This window comes from Chenopodium album, unplaced genomic scaffold, assembly GCF_948465745.1.
Source record: "Chenopodium album unplaced genomic scaffold, dcCheAlbu1.1 scaffold_31, whole genome shotgun sequence".
Classification (NCBI taxonomy): domain Eukaryota; kingdom Viridiplantae; phylum Streptophyta; class Magnoliopsida; order Caryophyllales; family Amaranthaceae; genus Chenopodium; species Chenopodium album.
Window position 1 is genome coordinate 79,064 of NW_027665251.1, and position 12,564 is coordinate 91,627.

At 32.1% G+C, this 12,564-nt stretch overlaps 1 protein-coding gene and 1 pseudogene across 2 annotated transcripts in view; both read right to left on the bottom strand.

Annotated features, from left to right (window-relative positions):
• The window catches only part of LOC145622613 (uncharacterized), a 104,016-nt gene that overhangs the window by 67,716 nt on the left and 23,736 nt on the right, over positions 1 to 12,564 (bottom strand). The window lies entirely within an intron of this gene.
• LOC145622616 (high mobility group B protein 15-like) lies at positions 7,953 to 11,788 on the bottom strand (annotated as a pseudogene). The gene is made up of 7 exons (XR_014109253.1): positions 11,287 to 11,788; positions 10,734 to 10,888; positions 10,562 to 10,640; positions 10,308 to 10,461; positions 10,103 to 10,228; positions 8,924 to 9,339; positions 7,953 to 8,813 (listed from the first exon to the last, which is right to left on the bottom strand). The product of XR_014109253.1 is annotated as a high mobility group B protein 15-like (transcript).

Sequence of the window (12,564 nt, forward strand, 5' to 3'; positions counted from 1 at the left end):
AGGAGTTAAACGATTGATACTATGTATCATATCACAACCATCACCATCACCATCATCATCATCATCATCATCATCATCACCGACATCATCACTAACATTCACCCCTAAAAATCCACTACCTCAAACATACTATGCTCCACCAAATTAAGGGAATCGATAAAGAAAAAAAATTAAAGAAATAGTGATTAGTTATCAAAACCAAAACCAAAATAAGGAGGAAGTGACGGGTTGCAGATTACTTTTGAATTCGATTCGTCGGCTTCGATTTTCTTTTTTTTTTTTTTTGAGAAAAGATAGTACGTATTGAAATTTGAGGTTAAGGGGGTTTATATAATTGAGTTGTTTAGCTTTGACTCTAGAAATTTCACAAGATAAGGGTCAAACTTATCTTGAGTTTGTTACATTATCTCAGTAAACAGATTTTCAAAATTCCTTTTTATCAGTTTTCAAACCAGTTTCTGTAAATTATCCAAAATTAGTTTTTTTTTTTTTTTTTCAAATCCGAAAATAATAATAATAATAATAATAATAATAATAATAATAATAATAATAATAATAATAATAATAATAATAATAATAATAATAATAATAATAATAATAATAATAATACAATTTGAAAATAATAATAATTATTTTTAAAGTTTATTTTTGAAAAGAAATCGTTGACTAAAAATACTCCAAAATTTGGGGGTGTTACAAAGGCTATCTTTAAAAACATTCAAAAAAATTCAACTTTAAAAGTCAACCAAACGAAAGTAAAGTCAAACCAAAGTAAAACAAAGTCAACCTACAACTTGGAACCATTGTAGGCCCTTATTAAAATCAAACCAACTTAAAAACCTTTGCGTTAGTCTCACAAACATAATATAATAAATTAATCAAAGCAATAAGCCACATTATAAACTTATGGAAACTAAGCATGATTCGCTCTTCACTCATGCCCATTATGAATATGCTTCATCACCTGAAAAGCTCCTCTCTACTTGTCCCCATTACTCTCCATTAGAAATGGGTCATCGTAGGGCCAAAGTAAAGACAAGGTCAAACAAACATACAAACACACAATCCGCAATGCTGAGTAAATAAGCGTAAATAAAACACACTAACATGCTTTCACCTATCATCACACAACTTGCCTTGTTGCACCTGTTTACAAGCATACAACATATAACATGACCTACAAATAAATAACTAATTTATTCATTAGCATTGATTACGCATCGAACAGGTTTCCCCCCTAACCTGCCCCAATAAATGGGTACTAACACGGAAGCTAACCGTGCCAGTATAAAAGAACCACTGGTAAGTGGCGGAATTCCTGCGCATAATAATAAAAGGAATATGCAGCGTCCTGTACTCCCAATAGAAGTTATGGTTAAATATAAAACCCCATAACTCCCCTCCCCCCATATGTTCATACTCAAGGTATATACATTCCAAGAGTTTTGGTGCGTAATCTCTTTCACTTTACGTTATTTACATATTATTAGAATTGGTGATGACTCTCAAACCGTAACACAATCAACCATTACAATTATTCAAACAATTAAACATACCACTTTAATTCGTGAATAATTAGTGACCACATAATATTTAATATTGAACCCTTTTTAACCTACCTCAGTGTCAAAGACACCTTAAACGCATAATGCGCCAAAATTCCTATCTCTCGGTGTTAAAAACACCTTAAGTGCACTAAGACACCAATATATAATTTATTCCTCGTGTGCATAGACACTTAAATAACTCTTTCCTCATGCTTATAGCATCTATAAAAATTATATGAACCTTAATAAAATTTCTTTTCAATATTCCAAACCAAATTAAACATTTAGTTTAATTAAACATGCTCTCTATCATGCCAAATAAAAGTGTGGTTCATATACAACATTCCAAATTAATTGTATTCATTCTCTAATCCATCACAAATAATCCATGCTTCATAATTCAATCACCAACATCAACTAAATAATAAATTCCAATCAAAATCTATCATGATACTATTTGGAATCAATTATTCAAAGTCTAGCATGTTCCTACATTACCAAATAAATACCAAGTACGCGAACATACCTTGAATACGATCTTAAAATCGTCACGACTATATGAAATCACTCACTTGGAAGTCTCTTACAATCCAAAATTATAAAGAGGCATTAAAATCTACTCCACACAAATTTCCACCAATATATACCCTTCTTAAATCACTCATAATTTATTTAAAACAAGCTAAAAATTAATTTAAAACCCCTTACTTTAATCCTAATTAATGGGTAGTCAAAAGTTCCTTCAAGAAACAAAATTTCTAGCTTTCTAACAAAATTTCTAGCTTTATTAAATCATTAAAACTTACTGTAAATATATTTTAAAACCTCCCCAAATAAAGATTTAAACCACCAAAAATCAAATTCCTTTAATATGCAATAATTTAGAAACCTAGGGTTTTCAATTTGGGGCTTTTTAATTAAAAATCAAATCTGAAAATTTATTACTACCTATAATCAAACATCATGAAAATCATCACAAAATCCATAATTAATAATTAGATTAAGGATTAAAGCAAAAGAATTAAAAATAATAATTTTTTTCGATGTGCGTGCCCCGGGCAGCAGCCCCGACACCACAGCCGGCTGCTGGTGGTGTCGCTGCTGCCGCCAGCGCCTGTTGGTGGTGCGGCGGCCGACCGGTGATGCTAAAAAAAATAAAGGGAAGGGGAAAAAGAAAGAAAATGAAAAATAAGAGAGAAAGGAGAGAAAATTACCTTGGGTATTCTCCACTCTTGGCAAAATTTAATTTGCTCATGTGTTGAATATTTATACCCCTTTTTCTCTAGAAACCCTTCTATACTTAAATTCCCTTTCTATCCTTACTAATCCCTTTCCTATTCAAACTTGTTTTTGACTTTGACTTTTAAAAATTTCTTTTTTATAAAATATTTTCAAACTTATTAAAATAAATAAATAAAATGCCACAAATAATTCATTTCGAGTTTACTTTACAAAATACTTATTTAAATTAAAATACGTATAAAAATACGAGGTATTACACAAAATCATTAAAACAATGCAATGTAGCTTATAATATTCTAAGATGTGAACAACAGTAAGATTTTATCATTAGATTCAGATGAAATTGTGTTAATAGAACCAAAAAAATCAATCTAAGGCCTTGTTTTGATATGATTATTTTCAGTTCAGTTCAGCTCTAATAAGTTCAGTTCAGTTCAACTCTAATAAGTTCAGTTCAGTTCAGCTTAATAAGTTCAGTGCAGTTCAGTTCAGCTCCTAATTTCCTTCTCTTATAAAATATTCAGTTCAGCTCTAATTAGTTTAGTTCAGCTCTAATAAATTCAGTTCAGTTCAGCTCTAATAAGTTCAGTTCAGTTTACCTCAGTTTAGTCAATGAGAACAGGCCCTAAGAGGTAAAAAAAAAAAAAAAAAAAAAAAAAAAAAAAAAAAAAAAAAACTGAAAACGCATGGTTCAAGGGAAAACGAACAGAATGTAATCAATGAAATTTTATCATACGGAATAAGTCTCAAACGAAATTCAGTAAATGAAACCATCAAACAATAATCCAACTATAATACAACAACAACAATAAATCAATGAAGTTATTATTATAAAAATCAAAATTAAAAAATAAAAAATAAAAAATAAACAAGGATCCTCAACAAAATATAGTTTTATGAAGATGAATTCGTACTTTGAATTGACAAAATGAGTGATTTTTTGAATAATTGTAGGGATATTGCAGGAAAAAAGAACAAACAGAAACTAATATTACAAATAATAAAGCTAGGAGAGTGAGGGATAGCTTAAGCGGTTAAAGTTTTCCTCCCGATTTCAATCTATATCTATCTATATTTAGTATTTAAAAACACAAATCATAAATTTTTCATATGACACATGACATCACAAGTCACTCATTACCCCATATGCCACATGTCACCTTCCTTAATACTACCTCCGTTAACTTTTAGTTGCAACTTTGGAATATTTTATGTCTCATAAATAATACCTTAAAGTTGCAACTAAAAGTTAACGGAGGTAGTATTTATGTTTAAGTCTTCATGTATTCTACAACTTTCAAATCTAAGTAAGAAAATGAATTGTTTCATTTCCACCGTAATAAAATAAAGTTCATTAATTAGTACACATTACACTAAACGTATGAATTATAATAAAAATTGTCTTTTCATCTCATAGACTTTAAATATAATTTAAACTAATATGTCATTTCATATCCCACAATCTTCATGTATATATATCTAACTAAATTCCTTCATCTTTTTTCATAGTTCTATCTGCATATTTTTGTTTACTTTTAAGTTTTAAAAATAAAACAATTATTTCGTATAAAAGCATATTTATATATGAAAATAATTAATCCACGTAATAACTTGTGTATTGAACTGGCCAAAAAGCTAGTTTACCTTAAAATGGGTTTTGCTAGCAAATGAGAAGAAAAGAAAATGAATATGAAGAAAAAGAGAGAGAGAAATTACAGAGCTCAAGCACTCTGCTTCGTAGTATTTTGCTGAGACTAGTGCAAGGGGTGCTACTATGCATGTTTGCGTTGCATGCAATTATCTCTCGCCACGTGTTCTATAATTTGTTATTCTCGCACAAACTTTTTTATTTTGTTTTTGAATTTTTTCATGATACTGGTTGAGCTTTCGCGCGTTAGCCCAAAATGATATTATCGGGTTTGCATATTTTGTCACGTAATTGTGTGTATGCTATCAGTCGGTGTAAGTTTTTTTTTTTTTTTTTTTTTTTTAAATTTTTTTTTATATTGCTATATGTTGAAAATTATAATTATGATTATCAATAAGTTTTAAACGAGATTATTGAGTTAGTATACCCGATTAGGATAGTTCGATGTTTCTATAGTTGTTAGTCTTGTTACTTTATTTATGTACTTGCCTTAGTATTCGTTTTATAGTGAAGGTTATATTTAGAAAAGAAAATAAATGCATGTAGAGTAACTTTTTTTTTTTTTTTGGAGGAATTGTGAATACTAATGGTAGTTTTTTTTTTTTTTTTTTTTTTTTTTTGGTTTAGAATATTTCGTTGAATGTGTATTTTTGTAGGTAATAGTTATTGGTTCGATTAAACTTGTTTTATTTTAAGCTATCGAAGATGAAATGACTTTTTCTCCCTTTTTTTTTTTTTAATTTGTTTTAAAACATGTTAATCAATCTCTGTTTATACGATGTGAATTAATACACGTTGTAGCCTAAGCAAACCTAAGCAAAAGCAATCTCGTGTCATAAAATTAAAACTATGATGTTGACTCTCTACCTTTTCTTGATGCTATATTAATTGCTAATATGACTTGATACTTTGATAACTACTCTATGTTGATATGGAGTATGTACCAAGTCCTATTCCAGAACTTTGTTCACCTATCTCATCGTTGACTAACATCAATACTCCATTATATTATACAAGCTGCTTAGATATCAATCCAAGAGACAGTTTTTTGAATATAGAAGTCTTAAGCAAGGGAGTATGTAGTACATATTTCTACTTATTCTAAAATTTTCAACAATCTCCATCTATCTGATGATGCATAGTTTGAAGTCGCATTCGCTCTAGATTCGGACCTATCATTTAGCAAATATGACTCTCCCTCTTATAAATGTCAATGGAGTGAATGAGATTAGAAGATCATGATCACTTCAAACTTTTAAAAAGTTGACAATCAACTGATGGATACCTGTTGGTTAAAATTCTTGTATGTTTCATGCCAACTCATGAATGAAAACATGCCTAATGTTCTGGTTTTTTTATAGTAGTATTTAATTTGGATGTCAACCTAATGTTCTGATTTTTTTTTTTTTTTTTTTTTTTTTTTTGGTTTTTATATTTAATTTGGATGTCAACTAAATAAAAAATAGAAAACCACATACCGTATAATTCTGTTGATCATAGGAAAAATTGCATAACTACATACAACTTACATTACTTCAATCACTAAATACTAATTGGTTCCTTATAATTAAGACAGAACAAGGACGTATACATCTTATGTGTTCGACCAACAAATTAGACAATATATACTGATAGCACCCAACTGCTAAGTGCAACTAGTATAGAGCAGTTACTATACTAGTTGCATATAGATAGTTATATTCCGGTATTACCTGTCATACATAGGAAGTCCTGAGCATTCTAATACAATTAGTAATTCATATAAAATTACCTGAAACTTACACTTGGAGAGACTGTTTCTTGACAGAAACCAGTGTTATTTAAGTAGTACCTTACCAGAATCAATTGATTGAAGGCTAGTACGTTAGTCAGATCATCGCATATTTGTGGGTCCATTCCCTGGCAATCTTGTTATAACGCTTCCTGTGATTCCAGTAGAGATCACACACTGAACTGCAAGAGTCTTTTTTATGATTTGGGTCTGGAAGAAAAGAGCATATTGACAGCAACAATTTCTCGATTGTCAGAGCTGGCGTCCATTTATTACTCAGTATGTCTACATGGATTGTTCCATCACTTCCTACATTCGGGTGGAATACCTACACAATTTATATTAACCCCACTTCATTCTTGATGATTCTTCTAGCTACATACTAAGCTCAGGTATACATAACAAGCAGTTAATTACGAGCCAAGCTAGGAGTACGTACATGAACTAAATTTCTACAGATGATGAATGATGAAGCTAAAGTTTAAAGCAACTTATCCTAAAAAGAGAATGGCAAAAATAAAGACTACATTATTACCTTAGTTCATTCGGAACTTAATTTTGGGAGGTTTGAAGGGATAATCATGTGGAATACGGATAGTGAGGAAGAAGATGCCGCCATCAAATGGAGTGTCAGAAGGGCCAACGATGATAGCTTGGAGGCGGAAAGGATCATGAACATCAACTGGACCATAGCAGCAATGACTCACATTCTCATCTGTCGATGATTTGCATAACTCATTAAGCATCCTTTGCTTAGCCATGGATACCTTACCGTACTTTGTCCTTGACACCAAGGACTTGGAAGATGAGAGAAGTTGAGTTAGAAATGCCATCCCACCAATTGATATTGATTTCATGTCTTGCATGCAATGCAAAATGACAATAATAATAATGTCAATCAAATATATGTGAAGGTGAGTGAGTTTATGATGTTAGATTGCTTTCAGGTTTACAGCAAACAAAGTTGTGGAGTCAGGGAGGGACCGCACTAATTTCAAAACAACTTTGCACTTCTTTGAACGCAACTCCTAATTTAAAGTGGGAACACAAGCAACTCTCTTGCCACCTAAACTTACCTTTATTCCCTAGCTTCTGTTTAAAGCTCCTTATCGGTTTTACTTATGTTAGTAAGCTATTTTTTCCCAGAAAAACAGAGATTCATCCTTAGAACAACAAACGGTTGGCCACTCAAATCAAATTGCAGATCATTCTTAAATTTTGAGTGTAATGTTTTACAATCGGTTTTTAGGAGTTGATGATGAAATTTTCCACCAGAAGTTGGGTAAAAGTTAAGGACACCATCTGCTTCGTTAAGCCCATACCCAAGAGGGATTTTTATATATATATATATACACTTGATATACTACCTCCGATTACTTATATATGCAACTTTGGAATATTTCATATCTCATATGAAATATTCCAAAGTTGCATATATAAGTAATCGGAGGTAATATATAATGTCATCTTCACTTGTCCTACTAAACAAGCTATGTAGTTTACCTGAAACTCTATATAGTCCATAATCCATATTACTTGTTTCATACAACCAACCCTTTCCGCTTCAAGTAAAACTTTAAGTTTTAGGGAATAATTAGCTCAATGAATGTCAGCATTCATCATTCGTTACAATAACTTTACTTTGATTTTCAATTAGTTAATACAATCTTTGTCCTGTATCGGCTGTATGTAGAACCAAAGGGCAATAGGCTTGTAAGAGGTTTGTGAAAAAAAATAAAAAAATAAAAAATAACACTCTGAACTTGGAAAATTCATGATTTTTTGACTGATTAGCATGTACTCCAATCTTCTAAGCATAAAATAAAGCAGCAAAGAAAAAATGTTAAACTGGACTACAGGCTAAGACGTGTAATCAGTTCCTATGTGTAACCTTTCACTGCAAAACTGCCTTCTTGAGATGCTTAATAGCCTAAATAAGCAAGATCAGTCTTACATTGATGTGCATCCCAATATTTGAGCATAAAGAATTTACAAATATCAGCACAAAGGGGGGAACCTGGAAGTTGGCCTTAACTATGTCACAGCAGGAGCAATAATGGAATTCTCTTGTTCAGCATTAGGTGATGATTCTTTCTTCGTCTCCCTATGAAATTGACTACCAGCACTCAAGCTCCCTTCACTTTCTTCACAACCTGCTTTCTCCTCTCCCTTAACTACGTGAAACTCCCCCTGCTGTTGCTGTTTCAGAAGTACCTGCATTGCCTGATTCAACAGTAGTACCACCTACTACTGGAGAAGTTTCTGAATCAGAATAATCCTCATCCTCCTTCTCCATGATCTTGTCATTGTCATCATCACCACCTTCATTTTCATCTTCATCCTCTTCTTCTACTGATTCTTCCTCCTCTTCTTCTTCATCAGTCTCACTCTTGCTAGAATCACTTTCTTTTTCAGGTGATCCTTGGGTATCTCTTTCTGTCCCATCTTCCACATCCACTTCTTCCATCTCCAAACCCAAATCAGGAAACCGCTGCTGTATTGGTATTGCACCACCTATCACCTGATTTGTTCTTAGTCTCTCTTTATAATCTTCCATTTCTGTCCTGTATCTCTCTTTGTCCTTAATTGCTTTTTCTTGATACACCTGAGACACAATAATTCACCTGGTAAGAATATGGTTAAAACTTAAAAACACTCTTTCACATGATACTAATGAACCAAAAAAAAAAAAACATTCAAATTTGCAATTCTTACAGCCTTTTCACTGTCCTTTAATTTGTTCCAGAGTTCACCAATCATCCTACTAATCTCCCGGTCCTTGCCTGGGTGAAGTGGCTTCAATCTGGCATGTTGCTCAGCAAAGAAGAAGTTGTAACCACTTCTATTGGGCTTAGGGTGAGTAGGATCTCTCTTCCTTATCTCAGACTTCTTCTTCCTCCTCCTCCTCCTCCTCCTCCTCCTCCTACGAGGAACGCCTGATGTTGCAGGAATGTTGTCAGTTTTGCCAGTTGGGATACAAGATGTTTGTGGCGCTTGATTAACTTTAGCTGGTGGAGTCTGGTAGAGAACCCCTTTTAGTTTATCCTTCCCAATTGTGACAGTAACTAGATACCCACTTTCAAACTTTCCATCTATCACTCCAATGATAGGATACCCCCCAGATGGTGCTGCTGGTGAAAGGAAAATGAATGTTAAAATACTGCAATACATCATACCAGAACAAAGTTGGAAAACCTTTAAAGTTTGCCAACAATAGGACGGGATTCTTAGCTAGTGAACATGTAACTTCATATTTCTTTTACAAAGCACACACCTATTTTTATTAGTAAATGAGGTTTGAATATCTATAATATCAGATGGTTGCCAAAACATTTCCAGTGGGTCTCATCATCAAGGTTATTAGCATATATGTGAAAATAGCCCATCTTTGTGAGCTTTGTAAAAGCAATTTAGTTTCTTTCTGTTGTGAGCTTTGCATGCTTAGCTTATGTAAATATATAACTACTACTGTATCATATAGGTGGTTATTTTAAACACACATTTAATGGATGCTTTACTAACATCCTGAAAAAGCTTAATTTGTAAAATATTCTTTTCTGTCATCTTCAATTATCTAGTACAGATTATGTTATAATTTGCCTTTGAACTAATTGCTTTTGGTGATGTTCCAAAATTCAAGTATCAAACATTAGTTAGCCCTCTAGCACATTAGTATTTGTTTTTGCTAACATACACTACAAAAATGGTTTGCTAGACCATTTTCCTAAACACACAAATACAGACAAAACCGATGAAGGACACCTAGCCTGTTCCTCTTAGCAGGGCAAAGATAAGACCCAGCCAGATATACTAAGTAGGCATTTGTTTGTGTGAACCATATAAGTGATGAAAAGCACAAGTCAAACAATGGTCACTCTACATAGAATTGCATACCTTGAGACACAGACTCTGTAGTGTTTATCTGGTTCTGATGTACATTTGCAGGCTGAGCTGCTGCTGCGGACATTTCAGACAATCCATGGACTGCAGAAGGTGCAGGATTCAGACTCTGCAAGACACCTGTAAAAATAAAATCAGCACAGTAAAAGCTACAGACTAAATACAAAAGCAGGCATGCATAGAGCGATGAGGGCGGTACCAGGAGAATAATCACGTGCATTGAAGTAGTAGATTCGCTCATAGTGTTGAAGCAATGAATAGTAGTATTTTCGCAGCACAAAAGAAGCATTTGTGGCTGTGGAAGGGAAATTGAAAGTGGCGGTAACATCTTTCCATCTTTTTTCTGAGAGTATCTGCAGACATGAACAAATACAGATGGAGCATGAATTGGAAGAAGCTAGCAGGAAGTTAGATAAGAGGGGGAAGTATGACAGTGAAGGTAAAGTAGTAAACCTTTTCAATACCACCACGAGAAGTAACCTCGACAAAAAGCTTGTGAAGATCAAGATCACGGCCGCCAATGACGGGAATCCTGTAATAAGGTAAGCTAATGGGTATAAGGCTGAAAGCAATGCAATAAGAGGAGTACAGTAGAAGATGATGATGATGATGATGATGGGATTACATGAATTTAGTGGCCATAGCTGCGTGAAGGCTCTCGAGAGTGGTCATAAAAAGTTGACGATTGGAAACAACATCCTCATACTTGGCAAGAGGGGCTGGATACTGGTTTCCTCCTTGATCAACCATTCTTCCTCAGACCAACTATCTATCTATATACTGCGCACAATCATCTATTACTATTTCTATCTGGGTTTTTAATAACATTCACAATAATACTCCATTTTTCATAATAATATATAATAGCATTCACTTTGCTCTCCAATAAATCCAGTTTCATCATTTGCACAAATTTTATTTAAGCTCCAAATTAATCAATACAAACCGTCAATGCGTACAAATGTATTGCTAGATAAACAAAAAGACAATAGATTTAAACGAATAATAATAATTATTACTCCGTAACAGATTTTGTTATCATTTATTAAACAAATGCATTTAAACAAATGCATTGAATGATGCCAACAGTAGCATGCCCAGATGAACGAAAACCAGAAATAGCAATCACATTAAAATAATAAAATTAAGAATAATGAGTACGACTAATTACTACTTACCCAACCAACTGTAGTCTGTAGAACAAGAGGAGATATATAAACCAAACCAATTCCCAATTCCCAATTCTCAATTCAAATGACAACTTTTTTTTTTTTTTTTTTTACTAAACCTTTTTTTTTTTCATGTACTACGTATATATTTACTCGTATTTATTAGCATGAACCATAAATTTATACGGAGTAGAATCTAATCTATGTATATCTTCACTTCTATGTTTATGAATTGGTAAATATCAAAATATAAATTTAAAATATACACTTTCCGTCAAAAGAAAAAAAAAATATATGTGTACACTGAAATTAAAATGACTCTGTTTGCTCAAGGGCACCCGTGTAATTTGCTATACATTCTGTTTGAATTAATCAACGCTTCATAATAACCCAAATACTCGTACTATTAGATTGGTTTGTTAAGATTAGAATATGCTAGATTCATGTACCCATTACCACACGTTCATTTTTAAAAATATTATTACTATATTGTATTTATGTTATGCATGAGATATTTCCTTTTTTTTTTTTTTTTTTTGACAGGAGCATGAGATATTTCTAAATTTGTTTCATTTTATTTTTTTTTTCAGTTATTGAATTAATTATGGATCGGATGATTATAACATACTTTCGTTTTCATTTTTGATACAAAAAAACACTTTTTAATATCATTTCTCTCTTTCTCTTCTCATAATCATCACTCAAATCCAGTAGTACTAATTTTATTGTTTTTTCTTTCACATGTCTCTTACTTAATAACTCTATTATCTTATTGTATTATTTTTCAATACTCCAACTACCCCACTTCACCTCTTACGAAATACGAGTATTATTCAAAGTATTATGTCAAAATATAACACTAAAAAAACAGAGAAAATATTATAAGATTTAGAATAATAATTTAAATTTTCTTATGAGTATAAGCTCAATATACAGTTATAAGGATAAAATCACTACTAGTGTAATCAATTTTATCCAATTCACCAAAAATATTACAAAATTTTACCACTTAGTAAACAATATTTGTTTATCAAGAAGATAAACTTAGGCAAGTTTTAAAACCATGTGCCCAAAATAATTGGGAAATCTTTAGGACAAAGGAAGTATTGATAAACAAGCTACAAATCACTTATCATCTAAAATTATGTGGTATGAGTAAAATCAATTTGGAATGAAGGGGGTAAAATTTTACAAGATGAAACCTTGTAATAGGACCCTCTTTCAATTTCATTTTTTTTTTTTACAAGAAGAAAAGGGATTTAGTTAATAAAATAAAGCCAAACGACA